The sequence below is a fragment of the Tachypleus tridentatus genome, chromosome 9 (assembly GCF_004210375.1).
Source record: "Tachypleus tridentatus isolate NWPU-2018 chromosome 9, ASM421037v1, whole genome shotgun sequence".
In the NCBI taxonomy this organism is placed as follows: Eukaryota; Metazoa; Arthropoda; class Merostomata; order Xiphosura; family Limulidae; genus Tachypleus; species Tachypleus tridentatus.
The window spans coordinates 18,940,354-18,953,431 of NC_134833.1; the positions used below are offsets into that span (position 1 = coordinate 18,940,354).

The 13,078-nt window shown below is 30.9% G+C and overlaps 1 pseudogene across 1 annotated transcript in view; it reads right to left on the minus strand.

Moving 5' to 3' along the window:
• Positions 1-1,399: 1,399 nt before the first annotated feature.
• The window catches only part of LOC143224804 (guanine nucleotide-binding protein G(q) subunit alpha-like), a 45,385-nt pseudogene continuing 33,706 nt past the window's right edge, over positions 1,400-13,078 (minus strand). Inside the window, exons 5-8 of the transcript XR_013013452.1 lie at positions 9,978-10,107; positions 9,316-9,469; positions 6,858-6,965; positions 1,400-4,435 (exon numbers count right to left, since the gene is read on the minus strand). The product of XR_013013452.1 is annotated as a guanine nucleotide-binding protein G(q) subunit alpha-like (transcript). The remainder of the gene's footprint in view (positions 4,436-6,857; positions 6,966-9,315; positions 9,470-9,977; positions 10,108-13,078) is intronic.

A 13,078-nucleotide genomic window follows, 5' to 3' on the forward strand; every position in this document is an offset into this window, starting at 1 on the left:
GGTGCAGATATTACAGATGTTGAAGATTGCTGCTCAAAATCTTCAAGACGTGGTCGTTTATCTATAGACTGTTTTCTCACTATTTTATTTAAGTTTTTATTTGGATGAACCATAATAACAAAAAAGAATGTATCAGTGACCACTGACTCCACCCACCATACAGTCCTACGAGGAGACGCACTACAATGCCAAAAAAGGACAGTGCAGCAGAGCCAGCGTTTTGAGAGCACTATACACAGCATCATATATAGCGTCCACAACACTTGCTGAGAACATCCAACGCTGGTACTTGGTTGACCACAGGGGTGCCTATCCCAAGATCGCCCATCTACAGGAATTCAAAACCAAAGTGATGTGTTAGGGTTTAATCCCTCAACCACCAGGATCCTCTCCTCCCTTCACGAGTCACGACAAACACGTGGGTGGATGTTTAGATCCCAGAGGAAGTAAACTGAAAGAACAGAACCTTCCCTAGGAGGTCCCCTCACCACGTACAGGAATCCACACCGAGGGGTTGAATTGTATAAAATCAGTTAATGTCAAGCAAGTTACGTTCGATATTAAAAGCATAAAATTACTTCCCATACACACACACACACACACACACATACAATGCACCGTTTCAGTTCAATTGGTAACAACAAAAGTTTAACATGGTTTCTATTCTTATGCTCACATTAACTTGTCTTAGACCTTCTTTTCAGTCAATTTTAAGAACAAAAATATTTGAGTCAAAAGTTCTATTACATATATGCATAGATTCATTATACAATGATCACGCATCATTGACCATCTCTTTAACACCCTTTCTCTTATTTAGCGAAAGTCCCTCGTCAAACAAGTTAGCACTCAACAAATGTTCTGCTTTACCTGTACAGGATTGCAGAAGTAATTTTTTGTTCCCTTGTCGCTTAGCATATTAATTTGATACCATTATATCTCTGTTAACCACGACCAATGTACATTTAAGCGCATTACACGTAAAGCACTTTTAAACTACATATATTTTAATCAGTCTTAAATCGTGCTCCGCAAATATATAAGGTGAATAAAAGTTTGAAATTCTATTTGTCGTTTGTCTCTGGATTAAGGTTAATTTTGTTCACAGATATATTACACCTATTGGCACAGAAACAGTTTAATAACCTACAGCAGTAAAATACACTTTTTCTCTCTTTGAAATAAAAGCAACTTTGCGATTTATTTTTTTCTAACAGGATAGTTCTCTGTAACTGAAGTCAGAAACGTACTCTCGTTGAATTTCTCCCAGATGTTTCATCGTAAAGCCTGGCTTCGGATAAAATGTTTATTCTGCTATATGATATATTACTAATTTCGATTACTTTCAAAAAAATAATTCGAAGTTAACGAGTTATACTTTAACTCGTCTAAATTTATGTTTTTCTTTCCTTACAGTTTGTTTCCTTTTAACGTAGAAATTATAAACATTTCATCCCTTACGAAATTAGGCCTAAGTGATGAAGTCTATAACAACAGTCTCTCACTTCCGATTACGAAGTAATACAAAAACAATCTATAAAAATTGAAGTTTTGAAGTGTTAATATCTTCAGCTTTGCCATATTTTGGACAGGTCAGGTTACCAAAAGTGATTAAAATTCAAACTCTTAACTGAAACTTTAATTTTTAAATTAAGTTGAACAATAACATGTTGACCATATGCTTTATTTTAGGCTTATTTCTTCATCTTATCATCGTTTAAATATCGTTTGAAATGTTTTAAGCATTTTAATAGAACATTTAATACATTATGGTGTGTACATTTCTTTAATAAATGATCGTACGTATATACAAAAATCAACCAAAACATATACAACGTTGTAACAGTGTGTAAAGTTTGTTTATTTATTTTTGAATTGTCTCAAAGCTACACGAGGGCTATTCTCTGCAAATCGTCCCTAATTTAGCAGTGTAAGACTAGAGATTGAAATTAGTAGATTGTTTTTCTATAAAATTAATTTTTTGTACAACAGTGGAATTATGATTAAAAATGATCAAACAACAGGATGTTTTTTTTAATAACTTTATTGGTAGCTTTTACGATTTTTAAAGCTAAACGTATGGCATAATTATTATAAAACAAAATTCGTTGAAAAACAATGAAACTTATTATTTCTGGAATGGAAAATAATGCCACAATACTGATCAGTTACTTAGACAAGTTTTAAGTTGACAAATAATAGTATAACTTTAACAAATAAACTAAAAGCCTGTAAAGTTGCATATTACTATAGATTATATTTCTTACAGAAACCACGCACACTGTTTGATACGTACCCTACACTCTAGCAACATGTGCTCCGTTTTTATTCAAATATTTAGGCATCAACCAAATTAGAAAACTAAAATTAGTAAGTTTCATGCTAAAACAAATCTCAGTAACATGGTTGTGAATGCAAGATCTTTCGTACCTTAACAAGTACCATCATTACATAAAAGTCGAAAACAATTACACAATTATATAAATTAAAAAAGTCATTCTTATAATAAAAAATTCCCCCATCCCTCTAACAGGATCTACATAAATTTTTTTTTATAAAGTCAAGTGCCAGCACTGGTATTGGTCTTTGGTTGCGAGTTTTCTGCATGGCCCATTATCTTATAATAATACATTATGAGTCTTGAGAGGGGTGAGGTTGGAATACCACACGCACACAGCAGGCACCATAGTCTGTACGAGTTCATATTTAAAATGCACATTACACAGCTTCGATAGAGCTAGGAAGCATATTTTAATTTCCAGAATACAAATTACCATGGGATCAGTATGAAACCTTGCTTGTGGTGACCATATATTTAGTATCTACACAACTTTTAGGTTGCAAAAACAGTAAACCAGAGATAAACCACAGATCCATACTACATGAAAAAAAAAATTATTTCAAACATAATTAGAACAGTGAATATTATAGCACATCACCAATGGATTTGTTTTTTGAAATGTTTAAGTTGTACACACAACAATAACTTGCATCCTCCACTAATCAAATATTTCACAGTAACAAATCTCAAGAACAAATTACTAGTAGTAATTATAAATAAAAGCAGAAGTCTCCATAATGGAATCTTCAGGTTTAAGTACACTTTTGCCTTTGAAGTGGAAAAAACGATAGTCATTTAATGTTTACATAACTCTAATAAAACATAAAAAAAAAGTGTTAGATTTGTGATCAACTCCCAAATTAGCTGAGAATGTGTTGGTTGTTTTTTAAATAATCGGTGTACCATGACAACAAATTAACCATTCATGCATTTTTGAAAGTGCAACTTTTACATAAAATTTATACACTTAACTATATATGAAGAGCATAATGTTTAATGAAATTGAATAGACACTACAATTGTAATTGATTAGATGCCTACAGACGATAACTGAACATGTCCAACACAGCTTACATTATAAATTTAGTCCTTACTATATACTTAAGTGTTGCCAGGTCCCGTATACAAAAGGCAGTCCTGTGACAAAGCACATGACAAACTAGGACTCTTATGAACAGAGTACCATTTTAAAATGACAGCTTTACAGCTGGCTCAGAAACCACATCTATTAACAGTATGTCAAAATATTTGATTACACAGACAACAGTGACTAGTTCAAGACTGAGACTGAAGCCTTTAGGGTGTTACATTTTCATGTATAACTCCTGCTTGGTTAAGGAGATACACCGCATGTAGGTACTGAAGTGGAGATGTTTCCACAGTGGCAGACTCAACTAGATGACTTATCAGCACCTAGGATAAAGGACATCTCTATCCAGTAATGGGCGGATTTGTTACCGAAGTCTCCTAAATCAACCAAAGCCAACTTATGAGCCAGTCTTACAGCCATATTAACTAGAATATTTAGGTGTATCAACAGCACAGAGACACTCGAAGCACTGTTGACTGTACCACATTTATCTCGCTTCTAATTTACTAGCTGACTTTTGGCACAGACTGACAATTTAAGACCCATAAGCTTTCTCACGTCTACAAAACATATTAAGCAAAAGGATTATTTTGAAGTGCAAAACAAAAAAAAATATATTTAAAAAAATCATTGTGCATTTAGGAACCTGCATGCTTCAAAGTTGTCTGATTAATCAAGGATCTGGAGAGGTTGAGATCAGAGTGCTAGGTTATGCTACAGAGTACTAAGTCTTTCTGGTGGGCCCAAGAGGAAAAAGAGTGTGTATAGGAAGAGTGCCACCCAGTACATCCAAACACAAACCCTTCAAAACCACAAGCTCACTGTCCACCTCTCAGTAGAGTGATACCAAATATGCAAAAGTGGCATCAGTAATGAAAAGCAGATGAAGTCAGTCAACAGGGTGATTTAGTCTCTCTTTTTCTATACCAGGTTGTATTCTTTCAGGTTTAGTTGAAGGATGGTGTCTTTCACTGCTGCAAAAACAAATCGAATATTCTCCGTGTCTGCCCAGAAAAATAAAAATAAAAAATCCATAAGCATTATCTTGAAATTTAAACAAACTATTCATACAAAACACACAAACGACCTAATGCTTTCTTACAGATTAATTATCATTCTCAAGTTCTATACCATTAATTTAGAAGCAAAATATAAGATACTCTCACACACCAATAACTTTTTTGAATCTCTTAGTGTGTGTTAAGGGTATATCTTTCTTTTAAACTGTAGTTTATCATTTTCAGCAATTTAACTGTCTACTCTGGACACATATTTTTAGTTATTTTTCTATATGCATGAATATCTCAAACTTACATCAAATATAAATTTTCCATTACTGTTGACTAACTTTCACTTGTTACAAGTACAAAACAGATTAAAATAAAAGAACCAAAGAACACTTATCCATAAATACAACTGGACATTAATTTTTTTTAAATATTTGTTCTACTTAGCTACATGTTTATTATTAACATCACTCAAAACAAATAGTGCGAATAACACCTTGAATTTTGTCCCGTTATTCTTCTACGAGTATATAAAAGCCATTGTTCATTAGTTTTTTATATGATCTCTTATTTAACATGTTCTTCCTTTTGCCACAAACTTTATCTACTGATAATATTATATATACACATACAGGCATGCTGATTTCCTTTCAAACATTTACCGTCTTCCTGTAAACACTGCATCACACAACCGAGTATAATTTAATGAATGTTTTGTTAGGGATAACTACCCATTTTAACTATAGACATTCATTCATTCTTTTAATAAAATTATTCACTGACTGAAATATAGTTACCTTTAATTCTTAATAATAATAATAATTTTGCTTCAAATAATTTGAAACACCACAAGTTTTCTTATGAATAATGTTATGGTTATTTTGATTGACAATTGCTAAATGAAAACATCAAGATCCTACAATATTCTTAGCCCATAAAACAGATCAAGCTTCGAGTAGTTTAATTATTTGACACTGACTAATCTAATGTTTCATCCTATGAATTAGTTAGTACTAGAAAAACATATAATCAACTAACAGTTATGTTTGGCATAACATCATAATAGTAATGAGCTATCTTTCAAAACTTCCAAATGCAACTTTCTCACGTAAATACATGAAAATTCAATAAATATGCATATGTTTACTTCCAAGAAATTATAAATACATGCATGTTATAAGTAGTATTTGAGAACATTGAAAATTATATATGTATAAACTGAAACTAGAAACACAATTCACAAACAAATCAATCAATCATGTGAACAGTTAACCTGTAACAAACCAAATAGTACAACTCTTATACAAGATAACGAACTTGTGCAACTACACATGCATCAATTTCTCTACAGTAAAATAACATAAATGTGTTTCAGCGAGTGCAATAGTGAAAAAGATCCTGATAACTATTGGATCTAAATCATCTGCAACACTTCTTATTGTCATCACATCAGGCAAGGTTGTATTCCTTCAAGTTGTTCTGCAGTATAGTATCCTTGACAGCACAGAAGACCAGTTTAATGTTTTCGGTATCTACATGCACGGTTGTGTTATTATACATGCAAGCAGAAAGACACAAGAAAACAGAATTGTTAGTGACAGAGCAAGTATGACTTATAAGAATGACACAATAAGTAACATGCTAAGTAGTCACACACACTTTGAACACGTACCAACAAACATGAAAAACACCATAAAAAAAGGAGAGATAAGAAAGGCAAACTTGAAATATTGTAATTTAAATTAAAGAGATAGTTCATATCATCCACAGAAAATATCTCACTTTTTAAACTTCACACACAAAAAAAGCTAGTAAAATTATTGAAAGACTTTAAAAAACATAGAGGTTCTAAAGCTGGCAGACTTAGTGTACATAGTGATAGCAAACAAGTAAGCATGCACATGGGGTCAGATGCTCAAGTCTGCCATTGCCAAACCTCCACATCTACTTATCACAAGCACAGGTAGTTTGTTCCTACCTGTTGCACATGTGAAATGTGAATAGATGATTTTTTCACTGTCTGGGTTGAGGTCCACAAACATTTTGAGGATGAACTCCCTAGCGTGAATGGCATCTTTCTTTGGCCCTAGAGAAGCAAAGGGGAGAGGAAGAAGTGCTTCAGTGAGTATCAGAAGGCACTAAGAGTTCAATGTCTGTGGAGGTTTGGAGGCAGGAGGCAGCCTCTTATAGACCTTTGACACAACCATCCACCAATATATACGTTCAGTATGGGTTGTCAAAGGTTGCCCATAACAGCACTAAAGCACCTTCATAACTACACAGCACTCAAAGAAGACAGGAAAAATGCAAAGTTAAGGAATATAACTTTGAGAAAAATAGCAAAGGGAATGTCATTTTTGCGCAATCTATTGGCAAGGGCTCCTTATTTTAGATGCACTTGTCTGCTCGCTAAACTAACCTGTGGCACAAGTGAAGTGAGAGTAAATCATACGATCTGGGTCAGGATTCTGAGCCAGATAAATCTTTAGGATGAACTCACGGGCTGCAATGTGGTCCTGGTTGGGGCCTATAACAATTAATTCCAAAATTAGTTCTCTGAAACTGATTTTCTTTGTGAGAAAACGTGGAATCACATTTGACTTGAAAAACAAATAAATGTATCATTTGTCTTTTAGAATGACATAACGAAAAAAGAAAACCTGCTTTGATATTTAAACCTAAATCCAGTATGTATAAACCATTCAAGTTCCTCTTACAGAAATCTTCTTTCAAAGATTAACAGTGTAATAAATATATCAGGGTATTATCATTTAAAGAATCCTCTTCTGATTTATATCAATGGAAAACATCATTAAAAACAAGGGTTAATAACTGTATGACAGATGAAGTTTCATACTTTTCCCATGATTATACTTGTGGAATGGTAATAAAACTTGACAATTAAATTGAAATCAAGTTAATGAAATTTGGCTCTTTTAAGAAGGTGTTACTTATTTAAAGATGATGAATAACCATTTACTGTTGTACAGGTCTGGCTGGCATTTGTAACAATGAATCGTTTATTGTTCTTTTTTTATAAGCTTAATACCACACAGAAATCTAGCATTTGAATCACTGGTCCATAAATTTTTCTTGCATAACTGGCTTTAAATCTGACAATTCTGATCATAAATTATAAGAACATGGCAAGATTCCTCAAAGTTTTCATGAAGGGTTTAATAAGATACAAACATAAAAAAAAGTTTATAGATTTGTTTCTATAAATATTACTCAATCAGATTACTCTTGGAGTAAACATAATAAATGGAGAAAAATATTGATGTTATGTTAGAAGAGCAGTACATATGTATAATTTTTATTTACTTTGAAGCATATATTTATTAAGAAAAATGGGCCATGTTTCTATTGTGAATCTTGAGAAAGATAAACATTACTTAATATATTTTAAACTCTCAAGAAACTTTGGAACCTGAAAATTCTTCTTAGGAGATGTCGTGCTTTATTAAATTTTTGGGTCTCTTTGTTTTGTTTTTAATGCTTCGAAAAAACAGACTTACAGCAATGGAAAATAAAAATCCTACATCTTTTGAGTTTTGTAATTACGTTTTCTGTAATATTAATTTCATTTGTATCTCAGTTAAAATATTGTTCTGAATCTCAAAATATTAAAAATTTCAGCAAAATAGAAATATTTACAAACTTAATAATTACAAAATAACTAGAAATTTAGGTAATAGTTAATGAAAAATAGATATGTATTATGTTGAAGTAGCTCAGTCTCGGCCAATAAGCTTGTATTTAAAATACCAAGAATGAGGGTCTTCTTTGGTGAAAATTTCACTTTTCAACCAATCAGTGTGAGCCTTGCAATCTTCTTTAGTGCCTTTTCTCAGTGCTGTTGTACTGTATATTAACACAACTGAGAATTGCTATTGAAAATATGTATATATTTTAGAAATAAATATTGTGCTGTACAATACTCACTTGACGTTCAGAAAAATCTTTCTTGGTTTACAAAAATTGCAATGTGTATTATGCAGGTTTTTAATTCCACACTTTGAGAAAAAAGAAAATTTTTAAAAATCATTAATTGTCCAGTTCTTATTATTAAACATAATTTAAATAATTTTACAATCAAATCTATATGAAAAATATCCAACTTGATTTTTTAAGATAAATTCAAAAAAAGGTTGTCCAATATTTCAGCTTCTTACAATTCATATTTTATTTAAAATGAAAGGAAAAAATAGCCATTATTTACACACACCTCATTATTCATGCTTGACTTGGAACGTTTTTATGGATTTAAGAGTTTTGAAACAAAATCTAATTCAGACATGTGAAAGTGTATATAAACAAAACTAAGTGTTTTGCAATTTGTATCAAAATGTTTTTATATGCTCATTTAAAAAAAAAAAAAAAAGATATATATTAGGTTGAGGAATAATTCGTGAGTGTTTTTAAATAATTTCATTCAAGCATTACATGCAAGACTATTCAATACTTCAATACATGAACACATTACACCCAAAACATTTATTATGATACTTTATTTCATGTAATACCTAGGTATATAGTATGCATTGTTTTAAACGAAATTGCAAGAAATTAAATGCGAAAAGCAGATGGTGTTGAAAATGCTCGATTTTGTCCACTTGACATTCCATTGAATGAGCTGAATATGAAAGCAAAAATTAAAGACATATGAAAATCAAACACACCATCTATTAGAGCAAAAAATTATCTACCAAATGACATGAAATATTTTGCGAAAGCGTTTCATTTATGAATATATTTTTTTTAACTTGAAAAAAAGCTCACGAATTATTCCTCAACCCAATAGTTTTCTTTGCTCAAAGTAAATGAACAAAGCAAAAAATAAGCTTGTAGAACAATAAAGCATTTTCTCAACTCACCATCATATTCTGGAAAATAATCCACAAGATGTGAATACATGATTTTCTCTTCTAACAAATCCTTTTTGTTTAGGAATAGAATTACAGATGAATTTTGAAACCATGGATATGTAATAATTGTCTTGAACAATGCTTTACTTTCTTCCATACGATTCTGTCAATGAACAAAAATTTTTGTAAGTTATAAACAGATACAAAATTAAAAATATAAAGCTATTTGCATTCATCCTCCATGTGGTTCAAGAACCTTCCTACTTATTTGTCTGCATTATTTTTAAGAGTTTCATTATCTAGTAACTATATTATTTCATTTTTGTTCTAGACACTAACATCTGTGATTTCAAACAATAATTAACCTTCTAAGTAACTGGTCCATTAAAATTTTAATTAACTGCATCACATAAATCTGGTATAAATTATACAAGTACCTTTATATAATCCTATGATATCTGAAACCCACATATACTCCACAAGAACAGCAAAGGCAGTGAAATCCAGGAATTTTCTTTGTTAAGAGCTCAAGATATACTTAATACAATATCTAGTAAACAATGCTGTGTCTAGCAAAGTGCAAAATTAAAAACAATAATAATTCCAACATGCTGTCTTTAAGAGAAATATTATATAATTGTTTTGTCCATCTTTGATTACTTACTTCTTACCTCATTATCTGACTCAAACAGAATTTGATCATATTCACTTAAGGCGACTAAGAAAATTATAGATGTGACATTTTCAAAACAGTGAATCCATTTTCTTCGTTCAGATCTCTGTCCCCCAACATCAACCATTCTAAAACAGAAATAACAGATTGCTATATAAAGAAATGTTCAAAATCATAATGAAGTTTTTTGATTACAACGTGTGTTAACGGTCTCATGTGACATCTGTGAGGAATATAATGGTGCCATTAAATTTTTGAAATATCACCTTACAATGCATACGATACATGAAAGTGTTTTAACACACTGAACAAAACTTGGTAAAACACTGAAAAGTAATTTTTGAAATTAACAACCTCTAAACATTTTTGCAACATATAATTTTCTAAAACTGCCAAATTAAACTTGCAACAACAAAGTGGTTGTGGAACATTGTTGATTAAAGTCAAGTTTCTAGCAAGTGATTATCCCTTAAAGCTCTTAACATATCTGTTCTGCACATGATCTTAAAACAGATGAAGAGCATGTAAATATCACAAGTTGTTAGCTTGTTAGATGCATTTTGTTTTAAGCAGGTGTTATTAAAACTTAATCACCTATTAAATATGAAGATACACCTAACATATTCTTAATGGGTTTGTATATCTTACATCAGCTTGTAACCATGAAAATATATGTAATTATAATTCAGAGTACTAATGTGACTTCACAAAACTGATCAAACTTACTTTCAATATTACATGTCTTTTGTTGACAAAAAATAAAAATAAAAAATTAATTAACTATTGTTCATAAAATGTGTTCATTATGTGGTGTCACAGTGTTAACTGCTCTGTGTGAAGTTATTTCCATGTTGAGATTAAAAGTATTTTTATTCACCTGAAAATTTTGAAATTTTATTTGTTTAATCTCTAAAACTTCATACACTTTTTTTCCTCAGAAAAATTTAATATTTTCTGTTATCTTTTCCACCACAACTCTATACAAGGTCCATATATTTAACTGACCTTACAAGTACCATATACAATTAGGAAAAATTTAAGATGTCAGACAAAAGTTCAAAACGACTTGATAAAAACTGATAAAATCTCTATAATCTGAGTGCTCTGAAAGGTTGAACTTCCTACTTCAAAATTATACTGGGAAATAGGAAATAAATATGTGTTACCTTTTTTTCTATCTAGAACAGCTGCAAATTGTAACACAAAGCTACAATTATTTATCTTAGACCTCATAACAATACATCTAGTTTTATTCTTTTATTGAAGTTTGAGCTGCATCTAACTAATTATCCCACCACAGAAGCTGTAAATAACTTGATAAACACGTATAGCACACTGTGCTGTATCAAATTACACAGCATACGAGCTCTTCTTAAATATAACTTATGAATAATATTTATCGTTTTAATCATCTTACCCAATCAAAACTAACAAGTTCCTAATTTTTATACTTTAGTTAATTTTATAATAATAATAAAAAAGAATACTTGAAAAACAAGAAATAATGTACTTAACCACATTTTTTTTTGGTTTTGTTGTTAACTGTTGATGAAACTTAAAACTACTATTTTTTATATGAATGGTACAACTGCATTAAATAGTTTTTTTATTTAAGTAATGCATACATAACACAGAATAACTAAAAACAGAAAAATAAATTTACTATAACTTATACAGTTTTAATGGCTTTCTAACTATGCAAGAAGATTCCTGTAAGAACAAATCTGAAACAGACAATGCCTTATATCTTATTGGTAGTTTGTGAAGAAACAGACAATGCCTTATATCTTATTGGTAGTTTGTGAAGAAACAGACAATGCCTTATATCTTATTGGTAGTTTGTGAAGAAACAGACAATGCCTTATATCTTATTGGTAGTTTGTAAAGAAACAGACAATGCCTTATATCTTATTGGTAGTTTGTGAAGAAACAGACAATGCCTTTATTGGTAGTTTGTGAAGAAACAGACAATGCCTATATCTTATTGGTAGTTTGTGAAGAAACAGACAATGCCTTATATCTTATTGGTAGTTTGTGAAGAAACAGACAATGCCTTATATCTTATTGGTAGTTTGTGAAGAAACAGACAATGCCTTATATCTTATTGGTAGTTTGTGAAGAAACAGACAATGCCTTATATCTTATTGGTAGTTTGTAAAGAAACAGACAATGCCTTATATCTTATTGGTAGTTTTGAAGAAACAGACAATGCCTTATATCTTATTGGTAGTTTTGAAGAAACAGACAATGCCTTATATCTTATTGGTAGTTTGTGAAGAAACAGACAATGCCTTATATCTTATTGGTAGTTTGTGAAGAAACAGACAATGCCTTATATCTTATTGGTAGTTTGTGAAGAAACAGACAATGCCTTATATCTTATTGGTAGTTTGTGAAGAAACAGACAATGCCTTATATCTTATTGGTAGTTTGTGAAGAAAGCATGACAGGTGGTTGTGGCAAGTGGGTTTTGATTTTATAGTTTATGGTTCTTTTAACATATAAAATTGAAAGCTATAAGAATTATGCTTTGTCTAAGTAATATCCATGTAAAAGTTAAGTAAAAGTTCATACTTCTTGCAGAGATTGTAAGTAAATTAGGGAAGAGGGGAAGATCTAACAATAGATGCCACAATTTTCATACAAGGGAAGGCTGAACATTTTAAAAAATATTTCCTCATAAAATCAACAATTTAAAACATATATAATGGTAAAATTTGATTAACTATATTTTGAGAGAAAAGTAATTTTACATTCTGAATACAACTTTATAAAAGGTTATAATGTGCACTTTTCCTCACATGACATGAAAGGGTTAAAACTATCTAAAATACTATATACAAGTAAACATGTAAACACATAATGAACACTTGAATTTTCAAACCATATAATTACAAGTGTTAAGTTGTACATAACCAATGAATTTAAAATACAACTCACTTCACTCTGTGGAAACACACAAAATAAATTACTGTGGTTAATGCAAGACCATCTAAAAATAATACTATGGAAACTGTTTTGAACAGTAAACTTAATGGCCACGAAAACAGTGGTTTTATTTAGTTTAGTAGGTACTCATGTATAATGACCAGTGGTTTT